Source organism: Ursus maritimus, unplaced genomic scaffold (assembly GCF_017311325.1).
Source record: "Ursus maritimus isolate PB19 unplaced genomic scaffold, ASM1731132v1 scaffold_3, whole genome shotgun sequence".
NCBI lineage: Eukaryota > Metazoa > Chordata > Mammalia > Carnivora > Ursidae > Ursus > Ursus maritimus.
Window position 1 is genome coordinate 19,267,860 of NW_024425563.1, and position 17,374 is coordinate 19,285,233.

At 39.9% G+C, this 17,374-nt stretch overlaps 1 protein-coding gene across 2 annotated transcripts in view; it reads right to left on the minus strand.

Moving 5' to 3' along the window:
* Positions 1-17,374, minus strand: part of EXOC4 (exocyst complex component 4) — a 716,010-nt gene that overhangs the window by 620,331 nt on the left and 78,305 nt on the right. The gene's annotated exons all lie outside the window — the stretch shown is intronic.

Below are 17,374 nucleotides of genomic sequence, written 5' to 3' on the forward strand. Positions count from 1 at the left end.
ACCTTTGCAATCATGGGGTTTTTTTTTTTAATCTTTTAAAGATCAAATCATATTTATACTCACATATACCTAAAACAAATCTTTTCATCTATATTACAGGAGAAATTCTCAAGTATCAGCAGAGGGTACGGAGAAGATGTGTCTAACATAACAGCCAAAATAGTTAATTCAGCATAAAGGAATGACCTGTATAAAACTGGTATCTGGCATCATACAGAGTAAATTCCTGATTAAGTGAAGGCTCTACTTTTCAAATAAAGATTTAAGTTAAGTATATAAGCCTATGGTTTACAAATATCAATCCACAGACCACAGGGCATTTTTCAGGGATAGGCAGCAAAATAAGAAAATAGGAACATATATCAACTTTTCACAAAAGCAAATTCATTTGGTATTTTTGGTACTCTCTTGATAGGAAAATCTCATTTTCTGTTATGATGGCAATTACATTACCAAATGTCCTTCCTTAACAAAATTAAAAATAACCTTATGCTATCCACTAACAGTTCTTGAAATCTTATTGATCCAGGACATTCAGAAGCCTGAGGCACACTGGTGTCCAACTGCCCAATGGCATGAAGTTCAGGTACAGGCCTGCAAACCATCAAGGAAGCAGAAAACACTGGAAAAGAAGCAGCTCCTCTGAATGGAGGGGTGCTGCTGTCTGGTCTTCTCACAGCTATGGCACTGAGGGAGGACAGCAGGGCCCAACACCAAGCTCCATGACTGCACACCCTGCCTGCCACTCAAGGACAAGAGCAGTTCAGCCACCAGGGGCAGTGCTCTACTTAGAAAAGAGACCGAGCAGGGAACTGAGATTTAAGATGACGTTTAAGTGGTAACTATTAACATCACGGAAACAGCAATCCTTTGATAAAATGTTGACACTGCCGGCTTCCCCCGGTCCTGAACAATCAAGGCCAAGACAGACCTATTGTTGTATGACCATCATAGCCATAAGAGAGGCCACACAGGGAAGAAAGAAGGGAGAAGAAATAAGCCAGAAGTGGAGAGATTCTAGTTGCAGCTCTACCTACATTTAAACATCGACCCATTTCAAAGACAGGGATGCTCTCCTCTGCCTTACCACAGCACAAGCATGGCAATATTAATAAAACCCACAGTTCTTATAGAAAAATTAAAGACTTTCGTGCAGCAAATGACACCATCAAGAAAGTGAAAAGACAACCCACAAAATGGGTGAAAAAAATCTGAAAATCATTTATCTGGAGAATTTGTATCTAGCATATCTAAAGATGTCTTACAACTCACAATAAAAAGATGAATAACCAAATTTTAAGATGGATAAAGGTTTTGAAAATATTTCTCCAAAGAAGATATATCAATAACCAACAGGCAAACAAAAGATATGCAACATCACTGACTATCAGAGAAATTCAAGTCAAAACCACAAGATACCATTTCAGCCCACTGAGATAGCTTATATTCAAATAGGCAAGCAATAAAAAGTGTTGTTGAGGATGTAGAGAGAACTTGGAACTCTCACTACAGTACTGGTGGGAATGTAAAATGGTACAGCTGCTCTGGAAACTAGTTCAAAAACATGAAACATACAGTTACCATGTGAACCCAGGAATTCCATTCCTAGGTATATTCCCAAGAGAAATGAAAACATACATGTGCACAGAAACTTGTACACAGATGCTCGCGGCAGCATTATTCCCTATGAGTAAAATATTACTAATAGTAAAGCCGTAAAAATGGAAATAATTCAAATGTCCATCAACTCATCAATGGACAAACAAAATGCTGTATATTCATACAACAGATTATTATTTGTCGATCAAAGGGAATGAAGTCCTGGGACGAGCTACAACATGAATGAACCTTGAAAATGTGGTCGGTAAGAAAAGCCACAAAAGACTACATACTCTATGATTCTATTTATATAAAATACCCAGAATAGGCAAATTATAAAGAAAGAAAACATATCCGTAGTTACTTAAGTGGGTGGGAATTGACTACTAATGTATATGGGGTTTATTTTTTGGGCGGGGGGGGGTGGAATGTTCTGGAACTAGACAGTGGTGCTGGTTGCACAACCCTGTGGATACAGTAAAAACCACTGAATTGTATGCTTCCAATGGATGAACTGTGTAGTATGTGAATTATACCTCAATATATCTATTTAAAAAGAACCCAACAGCTATGGCACTGAGGGAGGACAGCAGGGCCCAACACCTTCACTGCAGTGAAAACATATAAAACAGTGAAAAAGGAAACTGATGTCTCAAAAAGTGAAGCATTACAAAAGTGGATTCTTTGGGAGTCTTCCTACAAGAAGACATTAGTTTTTCTCTTTTGGTCGACTTGTTTTTGGTTTGTTCTTCCCACTAATGTAAGTAACCTGTAAGAAATCAAGATTCACGTGCCTTCCCAACATCGATAATTCCTGTTATTTTTTCATGAAAAAAGAAAATCTCAACTTCTCCAAGTGTTCCCATCTATAAAAACAAAATATTAATTAATACTGGCTCTAGGGGTCTCACTGAACTGCTGGAAGGAGCACAGCAGAAAATGGACAGAACCACATAGAGGGAAGAGAGTTCAGGCCCCCTCTGTCTGGATTCTGGCTTGAGCAACTCTGAAAATGATGGTTATCTTTCCTGAGAGTGAGAGCATTCAAGTGAAGACAGAAATTTGGAAGGAGAGATGTTGGGTTTACATCTGGTTACGTTTAAGGTGTTATTTATTTAAGTACTTGGATATGCAAATCTGAAGCTCAGGGGAGAGACTGACACCGGAAATTTCTTAAAATGATAAATATTTGAGAGGAGATCACTCAGGGTTATATGCAGAGTACGTAAAGCAAGCAAGGTCCACAGCCAACACTTCCCAAAATAGCAGCATTGAGAAGATGGTTAGGAAGCAGCTTGGGAAGAAGAATGAAGCCAGGAAACAAAACTGTAAGAGAAAAAGGAGAAAAGAATATCCACAGTCAAGGCTACGCCGAGGTCAGAGAAGGTAAAGACGGAGAATCGTACAACTCACAGGTCCCAGTGACCTTGGCAAGAGGATCTCAGAGGAGCACTGGAAGCTGACCCCTCCGCAGTGGGATGAGGAGTGAATGGCTAATGAGGAAAAAGAAACCAAAGTCAAAACACACGCTTTGCAAAGGCACACCATTCCTTACCAACATATGCACTCCTTAAAAAAGAAAAAGTCAGACGACTCTCTCCTGAAGCATCAGAGCATAAGAGAGATCGGGAATCACTCACATAAATAGGACATAAATCCACACTAGTCTGGCCCAAATTAGAGCCACCAGAAATCAACTGAAACAAGATGAATATTCATAGACACTCTCCAATTGCCCACACGATACTAGATCGAGAAACAAGCGTCTGCCCAGCTGCAGACATACTCAGGGTCACCCAAACACACAAAGCCCCACTCAAGTTATTCCCCACTCCCACCACAAAATTTAAATAAATAAAAGAAATAAAACATTCCATTGCAGTTAACTCAGTCGCTTAAATCATTTTAGGCTCAAGGTTTTCACTGCTGATCTAAAAGACAAAAGAGCAGACAGAATCCATCAAGTACCATAGACTCCTTACACAGAACTCCACAAAAGGCCTCATGGACAAAGAAGCCTAAGAACCTCAGAGATTACAATTTCAACTAGTTGCCATTTCTACCGTTCTGAAAAAAGGAACACACATTCTCTCTCTCACATGAACCACAGAAACAGAGGCCATTTCTAAAGCCACAAAACAGTATGCACTAACAGCAATACAACATCACCGCTGGTAAAGGGAAATAGGAATCCTGGGATGGCCGGACAGTATAAATGCCACTGAGAACCACAGACTGGACGCCGGCTCTCTGCTGCGTATCCCTGGGGCCTTCAAGACATCATAAGGACGTTCCAAATCGCAGGTTCCTCAAACACAAACTTCTTCAATTACAGTTTCCTAGTCACAGATGGTGAGAAATACATGCAAAAATGTATGTAAGAGTATACTAAAAAAGCCGACCTAGAACAACAGTAAATTGTTTTCTGTACCTTTAACAGTTACCATCTGCAAGGGGAAGGGTGGGAGGGGGATGCTCTAGGTGTCTGCATGGCCCAGCTGCATCTCTGTCCTTCCTTCAGCTCCATTAGTAAGATACACCAGCTTCCTCCGTAAGATATACCAGCATCATTCCAGTAAAACTCCTGCTTCAGTGTAGTTGCACCTGGGGTCTGTCACTGATAACTGAAGGAGGCCTAACTCACAAAGAGCCGATTCCTTCATTCCTCTGGGATTCTATACTCCCTCCAAAAATAGACACTCACAATGGACACTGAGCATAGTGACAAAATAGTGACATGCATGGCCTCCTGGGCCAGAAAGTAAGAGCAGAGGCCTTGGTTTGTGTCTCCCTGTAACTACAAGTCCCCTCCAACACAAGGCCCAATGCCCAGAATGGAGAAAACAGTCAAATGTCATGGGTGCCTGAGTTTATGAGTCAAAGAATGAGCAAGGTAGGGTGGCGGCAGTATTAGAAGTCTAGGATCAGAGACACTGACCTGGGGTCCTCAGCGTGGGGCTGATGGCTAAAGCTGGTATAATGTAAGAGAGCTCTGAAAGAGGAGGGCTGAAGTAAGAGAGGAAAGAGGATGATGACAACAGCGACGAGGACTCTAACAAAGACCGCTACGCCAAACAGAGCCACACCGATCACATGGCAGGCATTCTGTGAGGTGCTTTACTTGGGTTATTTCATTCAAACCTTTGGACAACCCTATGAGGAAGGTACTGCTTTTATCCTCACATCACAGACAATGCAACTACAACACAGATAAGGTTCACACAAAGTCCTCAATTTTAGAGGATGTTCCTTTTAAGGGGTATTAGAAAAAAAGGAAGTCGTTTTCAAAAAGAGGCCAGGGGCGCCTGGGTGGCTTAGCTGGTTAAGCCTCCAACTCCTGATTTTGGCTCGGGTCATGATCTCAGGGTGGTGAGATGGAGCCCCACGTTGAGCCCCCTCACTCAACAGAAAATCTGCTTCCGATTCTCTCTCCCTCTCCCTCCGTGCACTCTCTAATAAATAAATCTGAAAGAAAGGGGGGGGGAAGAAAGAAATAAGGAAGGAAGGGAGGGAGGGAGGGAGGGAGGGAGGGAGGAAGGAAGGAAGAGCAAAGAGATTATCAGTACCGTACAATGCCAAGGAAACCAAGGCTGGAAAAAGTGTCAACAGAACTGTCTATATGGACTCTACCTTCTCACTGTAAACTAGTTTTTTACCCCTGGTATTCTACTAAAACAACTCTTGCAAAAGTCTACAACAACATTTTGCTTCATCTCTCGGACACTCTTCGGCCGTTATTTAAATCAGTGCAGCACTCCCTTCTACTGACTACTCACTCCCCCTCGAAACACTGCCTCCCACTGGCCCACAACCCAATACTCTTCTGCTTTCCTTCCACCTCTCTGGTGGCTCCTTCTCAGGAACCTCTTCCTCAGACCATTCCTGGAGTCCCGTGACCTCTTCTCAATCCTCATACTCTCTCTGGGTGAGCTCACTCAGCACGGTCTTCAACGTTCCACCCACAAATGACTCCTACATGCATCTTCTGGCTGGACCACTCTCCTGAGCTCTTGACCTCAAATCCCATAGGTCTTACATAGAACTCGTCCTCTCGCTCCCCCAACCTACTCCTCCATGGTCCCTACACGCGTGAATGGTATCACTCGCCCCAGCAAATCACCCCCACCTCCCCTCTCCACTCAAACCCAATCTATCAGTCACTTCTTTACTATCTTCTCAGATGGACTGCTTGTCTCCACTGCCATGGTTACTCTGCTAATGCAGACCATATCATTTACTAAAACAGCCCTCCACTGTCTGCTTTCCTCCAGTCCTTACCTCTCCCTCTCTACACTGTATACTCAATGAGGGCAAAGAACTGTGTCCAATTCACCACTCTACTCCAGTATTTGTCAAGGTGTTCCACATATGATAGGCAGTAAATACGTGTTGAAAGAATGAAAAAAAATGAGTCCAACAGATGGGAGAGATAGAGGCCTGGTTATCGATAACAAGGTGAGGAAATACATTACCTATTATAATCACCTGGTTTTAGAAGCCCATAATAAAGAAATATTTCACATATAACTATCCACTCAAAAAGATAACCTTACCAACCTTAACATGAGAATCAAAAGTATAGTTCAAGCTGAAAGACAGATGCACTCAGAGCTAGCTTTAATAATACTATAATAAAATCTATTTTGTATAAAAAGAACAAACACAGGAGTGTCAAGTTAAAGAAAGTATTTGTTCTTTAAACATACATCCAATTACCTGGCAGGTTTTGGAAACAGCCCTCTTATAAGTAAAATGTTACTTATTTCCCAGATCCTCTACTAACTTTCCACTTGCAGCTACCCCTGTCTGTCTCATCGTCAAGAAACATAAGAAGAAAATGTTAAGGAACCATTACAAGGGGACAAGGAGTGTCTATGGTATAAAGCTGTATCATCAAGCTGTGGAAAATGTTCAATATTTAAGGTGAGATACGACTATCCGAATCTAAATTTAACATCCAGGGAACCTTGAATTAGTCATTTGGCTGGAAAATCCATGTTTGCAGCCAAGGAGCTGCCTTACTTGGTCATGAAGCAAAGACACACACCCGAGGTAGAAAATCAGTTCCGTTCTACTACTTCTTATCTGCTGAAACTTTAATATCAAGGTTCTGCATTTTCCCACTGATAGATAAAGGCAAAAACCACAGACTATTTATTTCCCTACCACTATGCTCTAAGAGATAAGAAAACATTGACCTCTGAGCTTGGGTCTTCTGTGAAAAATTAAAGGAAATTGGTCATCAATTATTTCCTATCAAAATGGTCTTAGTTTTACATGTCTCCAGCTCACATACACGGTTTCCTAATAAGCCTGGCTGAGCTAGTATTTTTCATTTCAAACAGGACAGAGATCTCATTTAATCTTCAGGGTTATCGAATACCTACTTTTAAAGGGATAGAGATAAGTTTTGCCACTTATTAATGACAATCTTCATGTAAAAAGAAGTTACTATTTGAGAAATGCTGACTAATTCTCCATCTGCACGATGAAAAGAGCAGGAAAAAACTATTAGCAACATAGAAAGAAACAGAGCAAAAATAAAAAGCACACTGCACTGGGACCTGGCGCTGGGAGCTTTCTTCCTGTGTCACTTCCCCACTTGTAAGTCAGCCTCTCATGCTCAGTGCCCTGAATTCCCAGTAGAAGACCCCAGTGAATTAATTCTAACGTATGGCAAACTAGTGACTAAAATTAGGAAACAAACCCAGGCCACCTTCAATTAAAGCATCAGCATCATTCTTTGAAAAGCCTTTCCCAGGATAACCTCCTCAAGAGAAGGTGCTGGGAATACTGGAAGCCGCTTGGAGAAGAGCGAAGCCAGAGCACGATCTCACATCATACAGAAAAGTCAACTCGAGGTGGGTAAAGACTCGACCGCGGACCTGAAACCACAAAACACTTAGAAGAAAACAGAGGTAAGATCCTTGACATTAGCCTCGGCAATGATTTTTTGAATTTGACACCAAAAGCAAAGGCAGCAGGGGTAAAAACAAATGAGTGGGACTACATCAAACTGAAAAGCTTCAGCACAGCAAAGGAAACCACCAACAAAATGAGAAGCAACCCACAGAATGGAACAAAATATCTCCCAAATGATAAGAGGCATCTGGGTGGCTCAGTCAGTTAAGCATCTGACTTCGGCTCAGATCACAATCTCGGGGTCCAGGGATCGAGCCCCAAGTTGGGATCCCCACTCAGCAAGGAGTCTGCTTCTCCCTCTCCGTCTGCCTCTCCACCCACTCGTGCACATGGACGAGCTCTCTAATGAATAAAATCTTAAAAAATAAATATTTGCAAATGATATATCTGATAGTATGTAATGTATATAAAGAGCTCATACAACTCTGTAACAACAAAAAGACACATACACACGATCCAATTTAAAAATAGGCAGAGAACTAAATAAGACATGTTTCCAAAGAAGATACACAAATGACCAAAGGTAAATAAAATGGTGCTCAGCATCACTCATCATCAGGGAAATGGAAATCAAAACCAAAATGAGCTACCACCTCACACCTGTTAGAATGCCTACCATCAAACAACAACAAAAAATACAAACACTGGCAAGAATCCTTGTGCCCTGTTTGTTGGTAATGTTAATTGACGGAGCCCCTATGAAAAAGAGTATGGGGGTTCCTCAACAAATTCAAAATGTTTGTTGCAACATTGCTCACAACAGCTAAATGGGAAAACAACCTAAGTGTCCATCGACTGACAAATGGAAAAAGAAGATGTGGTATGTGTGTATTTGAACGCATATACATACACGCATGTATACATAACTACAATGGAATATGATTTAGCCATGAGAAAGAGGGACATCCTGTCATTTGTGGCAACATGGATGAAATCTGAGGGTATCAAGATAAGGGAAATAAGTCCAGCAAATACTGTATGTTCTCACATACCTGGAATCTAAAAAAGCCAAACTCAAAGAAACAGATTAGAATGGTGGTTGCCAGGGGTTGGGGGAGGAGAAAATGGGGAGCTGGTCAAACAGTACAAACTTGCAGCTATAAGATGAGTAAGTTCTGGGTAGCTAATGTGTAGCATGGTGACTATAGTTAATACCATATTATAGACTTAAAAGTTAAGATCTAAGAGTAGATCTTAAGTTCTCACCACAGAAATGGTAATTAATAGATGTGATGTAGTTGTTAGCTAATGCTATGGCAATTATCATTTTTGCAATATATAAGGGTGTCCAATCAACATGTTCTCCACCTCAAATTTATGCAATGTTGTATGTTAATTATACCTCACTGAAGCTAGGGGGAAAACGCCTCTCCCCGCTTCCAAAATAATATTTCATCATAGTGGAACATTAGAAAAATTATCCATAAATCCACTTTTCAGAGATAACTAAAGATGTTAGGTATGTATTTTTAGTACGAGAATGTGCCAGGTCCCTAGGGGGAACTGCTTAGGTATCTAAGTCATCAGTTTAATTCTCAGGTGAGCTAATTAAGATCCATTTACTCTGTGGCTGCTGATCGCACTTCTTAAGTGTCCAGCTATCTCTGAGAGGCCTGTCATTGACACAATGGGGGGTTTGGGTGAGAGAATGGATATGTCAGTGCAAATACTGCCTTTCTCCAGGGGAAAAACAAAATCAGGCCCAGGAAAGGAATTAGGAGCGTCATCTTTATAGAAGACAGAAGGCAAACTCCCTGATGGAAAGAGACTACTTCTACTCTTAATTCCACCACCACCAAGCTCTGTGAACTAATTATTTTGGCTTTCACATTTCCCTGAGTAAATCTGGGATTAATAACACCCCTACCTGTGATGAGGCCAATAGTGAGCCTTGCTCAGGTGAGATACCAGATGACAAACTGCTTTGCAAAGCATATATGCTACAAAAGTAGAAAACTCTGTGATGTCTGTGATGGTATAAAGAGTGTTCTCAAACTTTGACATGCATGAGAATTACCTAAGGCAGAAACCCCCGCAGGCCCTGCACCCAGAGATTCCAATTTAATCACCCCTCCAGTTCTAACTTTCAAATGGCATTGGTGCTGCTGATATTTAGACCCCGCTCCTGTAAGCGGTGCAGAGATGTTTGGTTTTTTTTTTAAGTTCACTTCCTCTTATTAAAAAATTATCTTCTTAACGTATTTTTCTTATTCATTCATTAAACTTCTTGGGCATTTAGTATGTGTCCAGCCCTAGATCAGGCTGCAAACACAAAGTTAGGCCCCCTATGACAAACTCATACTCCAGTCTGATTACAGACTGTGATAATGAAATAGGCCAGGAGTTAGAAGAGACCCTAAGGTATGAAATACAGCTTAAGATACACACGATGATGCTTTAATCCCATCTGCAATGACCCTAAACATCAGCAAGGGAAGACTGTCACTTGACCAAGTTTTTTGTGTTTTTCCAGTGGAAGACCTAATGTCAGTTTGAATATGGAATACCAACAAGTGCACAGAAAATAAGACCTAAGGCAGCTCCCACGTTCTGCCAAATAGAAAAGAGGACCAAGATGTAGCACGAAGCCTCACACCTAAATGTTATCAGTAATCCATGAAATAGATTTTATCTGCCAGTCCTTTAACTCGTATGATCTCTAATTCAAACCCGCAATACCATGCAAAACAAGAGAATTCAAAAGCCGGTTTTGTTGTTGCTATTGTTTTTACCCTGACGAATGTAAATAAAGATTTAAGCAATCTAATACTAAGACCTGTCCCATTTAGCCAGACACCCTTTCCCTGAAGACTATAACCCAAAAACAATAACACAATTAGAAAGACAGCTGTCCAATTTCATGCTTACAAGAGAATAAAGAACATTACTAACATTACTAATTCACATGATATGTTATGAAGCTATTACCAATTTATTTACTAAGTCTTACTAGAACATACATAGATTTGAAACCAGTACTACCTTCCATGGTAATAAATTTTATGTTTTAGTTAACAATTGGTATATTAAGTCCCACATGTAAAGAATTAACTCCTTTCATTTGTTCTAAAAATATTGCAATAAAGCTGCAGGGGATATGTTCTAGTTGAAGAATAGTGGAATTTCTTCTGTATGTCGTTGGTTCATCCTATTCATACCCTTCAGTATTTAACAGTTGAGCATATTTAAAGCATGTTCTCACTGATATATGTAATCAAAAGTAGAAATTTAATCAAACGATATCATAATCACTGAAGTTAAATTTACTTGCTTCCCGCTTGCTTTGATTCGAATTAACTACTCATCTAAATTACATCAAGGCCCTCCCTGATTCCAAGCATGTCCAGGTGCTACATGCAGTGCCTGGGAATGGCTACAAGAAGCCACAAGGACAAATGCTTGACCTTGCTTCAAAGCTGCTCTTAAATGACTTTTCCGTCCAATAAAATGACCAATCCCACAAAATCCTACATTTCAGAGACTTAGAAGAAGAGTATCTAATAGAAAAAGAAAAAAATGAAAGGAAATGCTACTTATTTGAAAAAGACTCATATGCCTGACTCTAGCCACAGGTCTAAAAAAACCCATGAGAACTGTTTCATTTATTTGTCTTTTCATAAACACTGCATTTGTACTACAAAACTAATCTTGGGGACTGAGCCTTTAGACTTCCTCATAGACAGAACCACTTTGTAAGAATGCCCTATTATATCAGTATGCCCTCATTCCAAGTTCTGGACTCCGGGTTTCAAAAATATTCTTAAAGCTTATTTTTTCAACTTTTAGAGCAGTAACTCAATGATTTCTGCAAACCTACCAATCAGGGGGGGAGGCAGGAAAGTTTTAGGAACTGAGGCAAATACCAACCTTGAAAACAACCCATGACTATAAAGGAAATGATTCAGTGTTAGAATTATTCAGCAAGCATTCAGCTACCACTGACAATCAATTACATGGAAGATTCATAGGAGACAGAAATGAAAGGGCATACAGCCCGTTAGAATACAGTTCAGTAAGTGTTACATCTGTTTAAAAATGGTGTGGCCACTCCTTCAGATTCCAGATGCATCAAAAACATAAACATTAAAAATAAGACTATATAAATACTGGAAAAAAATTGAGAGATTTTATTTACAAAGAGTAGAGAAAACCTAAGTTTGACACAAAACTCAAAAGCTAAGAAAAAAAGCTTGATAAATACAGCCTCATAAAAACAAAAACTATAATATATAATAACAATGCCTACATGGCCAGACACCTTAACAAAGCTTCCCATCCAAGTACTAACCAGGCCCGACCCTGCGTAGCTTCTGAGATCAAATCAGATCAAGCGCGTTCAGAGTGGTATGACCGTACACCATGAAGTCAAAAGAGAAAAAATAAGGGGAAATTATAAAATAAATCCCAAGAAACTAATTTTCTTCATAAATAAAAAGTTCCTACAAATCAATAAAAAAAAATTACCAGAAAAGCAGACAGTTCACTGAAAAGGAAATAAACATTGTTTGAACCCTGTATTATTGAAAATCTCAGATTTTAAAAAGGAAAAAGAATAGGATAAATAAACCACCCTGCATCTATTACCCTGCTTCCGTAAGTATCATTTATGGCTAACAGTATTTTATCTACATCTCCACCCACTCTCAAGCCAAATTATTTTGAAGTAATACCCGGGTATCATAACAAATTATTTTTTTTTAACACAAATTAAAAGTTTAACCTCACTCATATTAACAAGAAAAAAAATGCAAATCAAAACCCCCCTGGAAATACCATTTTTCCCTATTAGACTGGCAAAGATAAAAATGTTTGCTAATACAATCTGTTGGCAAGGGAACATAGAAATTCTCAAACGTCAGTGATGACATGAAAACCGGTATTAGGAAAAGCACACTTGGCAGTAATCATCAAAATCTTACCAACCACAGAGGGCAGCACAAACTCTGGAAATGGTCTATCGAGAACCTAGCTGCTTTCCTTCTCCCATCTTCTATGTGGATATCAAGCTAACTGCACCACAAGAAGCATAAATGGTAGGTGCTCTCAAAGTGATAACAACCATTATAAAATGTAGCAGCTACCTCACTTTGTTTAAAAACATACACACAAGGAACACTGCAATGCCCACGTACCCAGACCAGATCAGGTGTTCACGGTTATACGCTCTCAGGGCACACTTTGTTCTTACTCTACGGCACTTAACACAGTCTGTAATAATAGACTTATTGAAAAGTTCTTTGATTAATGCCTTTCTTGCCCTCTGGACTTTAAATTCTGTAAGACAGGGACTAGGTCTTATTTCTTTGGCGTTTCAGCCCAGTGTCTGATCCATGGTAGATATCAACATATGTAGAATTCATTCTTTCATTTAACAGATATTGGGTCAGGTGGGCACTGTGCTACATTCCGGAGATAGGGTGCTGGGCAAGGCAGACTCATTCTCTCTCAAGGCTTCCATTCTACGAGCAGTTAGAAGATAGCCAAACACACACACACACACACACACACACACACACACACACAAACATCATAGAAGGTAATCTAATGGTCAAGATCCTCTTGGTCTCCAAACAGGTATTAATTACCTTTGTCCACACTGATACCCCCAATAGGCATTTTCATTTTCAATGATTTCTTCTAATTAAAATAACTTTAGTACTTTAATTCTTAAATAATTTATTTTTCAGTAGAACTTAATAACAGTTACAAAACAGAGAGGGAGGAAAAATCTACAACATTATCCAAACACAACTACCTTTAGCATTAAAACCTATTTCCACAAATCTTTAATATCCCAGGAGGCACAGAACATGTAATGTTCTCTGCTTTTTAGATCAGACACTTAATCTTCCTTCATTCCTAACCAAGATGAAGAAACATGGCAAAATTATCCCTTCTTCCTTCATTCCTAACCAAGATGAAGAAACATGGCAAAATTATCCCTTCTTCCTTCATTCCTAACCAAGATGAAGAAACATGGCAAAATTATCTCTTTCCAAAAGGAAAAAGGGTTTCCATAGCAGCCATGGCTTCGACTCATTCAATCCCTTCTGCCCTCTTCAAGACCAGCAATTTTACCAAAACAGAGCAGCCCTCCACCACCTCCCCCTGCAACGATCTGCTGTCTCCACGTTTAAACAGGCCCATTTTCAAACAGATGGAAGAGGCGCCTCACACGTGCCAATCACTGTCTTTTCTCACATCTTTCTCTCCTCCGTATTTTTGATGTTGCACCTTGTGAGGATTTTATTTCTTTTACCTCTTCCTCATGCTTTTCCTATGTGTTAATTATTAAAGAACTTCTTCCAGCTTCTTGGAAACAAAAATGCTATGAAATGCTCATGAGCTAGCTAGATTTTGGGAAAGAAATGGTAATTAGGCAGCAGGAGATGAAGAAACTGGTAATATGCTGCCCAGACAGCAGACCACATGAGCCATCTGAAACTGAAGACACTGCCTGTCTTTCCGAGGAAATCATGGGTAGAAGGAGGTTCTGGGAGATTCGCAAAGCACATGTTGCTCTAATGTTTATACCGAGTTGGCAACAGTATTTGAATATTTTTCTTTAACAGTAAGCAGAGGTTTATAGACACTTCATAGATTATGAATGAACAGAAAAGACTATCTCTCCTATAAACAGACAACAGATAGTTGGCAGCGGGGGTGGGGGTGTGGGAGGGGTTCCGGTGTCAAAAAATAAGTGGGTCACCAAAGTGATTTTTAAAAACTGGCTGGGGAAGTATTCTGGCTCTGCAGGAAGTGAAGCATGACAATTCACTAGCCTGGTTCCTTCTTTCCTAGCAAAATAGCACACCACATTAATTCTCTTTACATAAAGACAAATGAAAACAGGCCTGCAATGCATCACAACCAGAATATATTTAATAAGATGATGTTGAACAATGAAACTTTTAAGGAAAGTTACAGTACCGGTATCTAGCCTCAGAATAGCATTTATATGCTAATGATTTGGAAGAGGTTATTTCACTGGGGGCTGAGGGAAAGAATATGCATATTGGGGGGAAAAAAGGATTTACATGGTTTTTTTTTGTCTACACTCCAACTTTAAGAAAAACAGGTTCTTATACTTTAGCATAAGATTCCTTGAATGGTAAATAATATGAAGTATTATGACTTGACTTCTTTCTAAAATAAATGCCACTAACACATCCCAGTACAGTTTGATGAACACAAAATACCAAGCAAGCTTCAAGGGATAATCTGACAATATCCCATCTAAAATGTTCAGCCTCTAGAAGCAACAATGCCAATCACTTTTGAATGACATTTCCAAGGTCATTAATTTGTGAGTTTTAAGGCATTTGAAACCGCGGAGCCACCAGACTAGCTCAAAATTATCGGTCATTTGGAAACCCAGCCCAAGACTTTAATCTTTGATCTTCAAGGAAAGAGGCTCACCCCAAATATTTGCTTTCTCTGGACTTTTTTATCTCTATAGTTTGAGCCCAATTTTTCAGATTTGTACATTTTATAAAATGGGATCATGTTATACACATGAAACCAAGACAAGCAGTTTGTTGGCTTGCCGACGCCCAATATATCCCGCTTACAAAAGCTCTAAATACCGACAACAACAAAAAAACTTAAAGTGTGGGGGGGACCCTTCTGCTAACTCATTCCTCATAAACATTTATTATTTCCTGGGGCAGTATGCTGAATTTCTACTTCTACAGCTGTAATTTCCACTTGTGAATTCTGCAAGGGGCTTAGAGAATGGAAGAGGAAGGGGTCAAAATCCTATGAAAGACACATTGCTTTTAAGGGTACTGTAATGAGATTTGCAGAAAAGTTATTGATCTGTGCCCTTTCGTTTTATTTCCAATATACACTATAGTCATGTTATTTCCCTATGAAAGTTCAGTGTATTCATCCAGGGACTTGCAGCAACAGGGCAAATAGCAAGCCAGAATTTTGGAGTGTTCATTAGTAAGGAGGCAAAAGGTCTTCACGGAAATCCAGGCACCAGGCAAAGAAAGAAGAAAAGCAAAGTTCAATTTAGAACCATTCCCCAGCCTCTCTGGATCATGATGCGAGTGATCAAAGAACATGGAAGTTCAGGAAGGAAGCAAGAATAAATAAACGTGTGTGTTCATATATCACGTAGGCATGTAATAGCTTTAACTGGAGCTAGTCTACGAAACTCTAATCATATGACCTCACCTAGTGCAAGCAATCCTCTAAGATAGGGATTATTTTCCTCAGATTAAAGAGCTGGCATTCAAAATCAGGTCTGCTTGACTCTAAAATCCATCAAAACACGTGCTTGGAAATGGTCTATGGCAGGAAGATGGGTGGAAGATGGTTTCCTCACCAATTGTACCTTTTTTTTTTTAAGACTTATTTATTAGAGAGAGAAAGAGACCGAGAAAGAGTGAGGGTGGGGGACAGGGGGAGAGAACCCTCGAGCAGACTCCCCTGTGAGTGCAGAGTCCAACGCAGGCCTCGATTCCATGACCCATGAGATCACGACCTGAGCTGAAACCAAGAGCCAGACACTCAACCGACTGAGCCACCCAGGCGCCCCATACCAGTTGCACTTTTGAATGAAGTTTCCAAGGGAGTTAATTTTTGAAGAGTTTTAAAGTATAATCAAAATCAATGTTGGGGCACCTGGGTGGCACAGTCATTAAGCATCTGCCATCGGCTCAGGGTGTGATCCCAGCATTCTGGGATTGAGCCGCACATAGGGCTTCTCCTCTAGGAGCCTGCTTCTTCCTCTCCCACTCCCCCTGCTTGTGTTTCCTCTCTTGCTGGCTGTCTCTCTCTCTCTGTCAAATAAATAAATAAATAAAATCTTAAAAAAACCCACAATGTTATTTAGATATATCAAAGAATATAGAAAATATAAATAGAACACATTAATTTTTCCAAAACATTTGAAGTCTGAAGAATTCTAATCTAAGTGAGCTATTCTTTCTCCTTAGTTATTTGCTTTAAAACAAAAAACAAAACAAAAAAAATCCTCTTAAGTCCTATGTACAAACAGTAGAATTTCCTTAACAATAGGTCCACGAGATTATGATCCCTTCTACATACTGTCTGGTACCTCCTAGGAACTACATTATTTGAGCAACTGCGAAGACCTGCTCTACTTTGCCCTCTGCTCTCACATGAAATTATAGTTTTCACTGGTCTCTTCCCACCCACCCCCCCAACTGTGACAAATCCCTGCCCTGGTAAACAGGGGGGTGGTGCGTAGCAGCAGAGAAGGGGGTGGAAGGGAACAGAGACCTGTGCAGAGTATACCTTGGATTTTCTAGAAAAGCCTCAATTTCAAATATCTTGTCCCACAGTCAAGTGGTATTAATCTATTACGCCCTGAACTCTGGTTTGGCAGACATGATCTCTCAGTGTATGAGTCAAGACAGAGTTAGGACTATAGTACAACTTCATTTTCCCCTCATAAAACAAGGATTATGAAATCCAAATCCTATTAGCTATTTTAAGTAGATACAGGAATTCCTGAAACCTACCTGCCTTATTGGCAAATATCACCACACATTAAAGAAGAAAGCACAGGACACAGGCAAGACCATAGAGATGCATTCAACTCCAAGGCCAGCCACTTTTTCTGTGACCTTGCACTAATTATTAGTTTCTGAGCCCCAGTTTCCCTAACCGTAAAATGTAGATACTAATAAGTAGCTCATAAAGTGGTGGTGAGAATTAAATGAGATAATATACACAAATGCCTTGAATTATGCTTAGTACTTAATATTCAATAACTACATTTTTTCATTAGAGTATGAACAATACGCTTTAAAACTTCTCAATTGCATCAAAAACCAGCTGAATTATGCCTATTCACCTATTTTCACCAATCTGAGTTTGT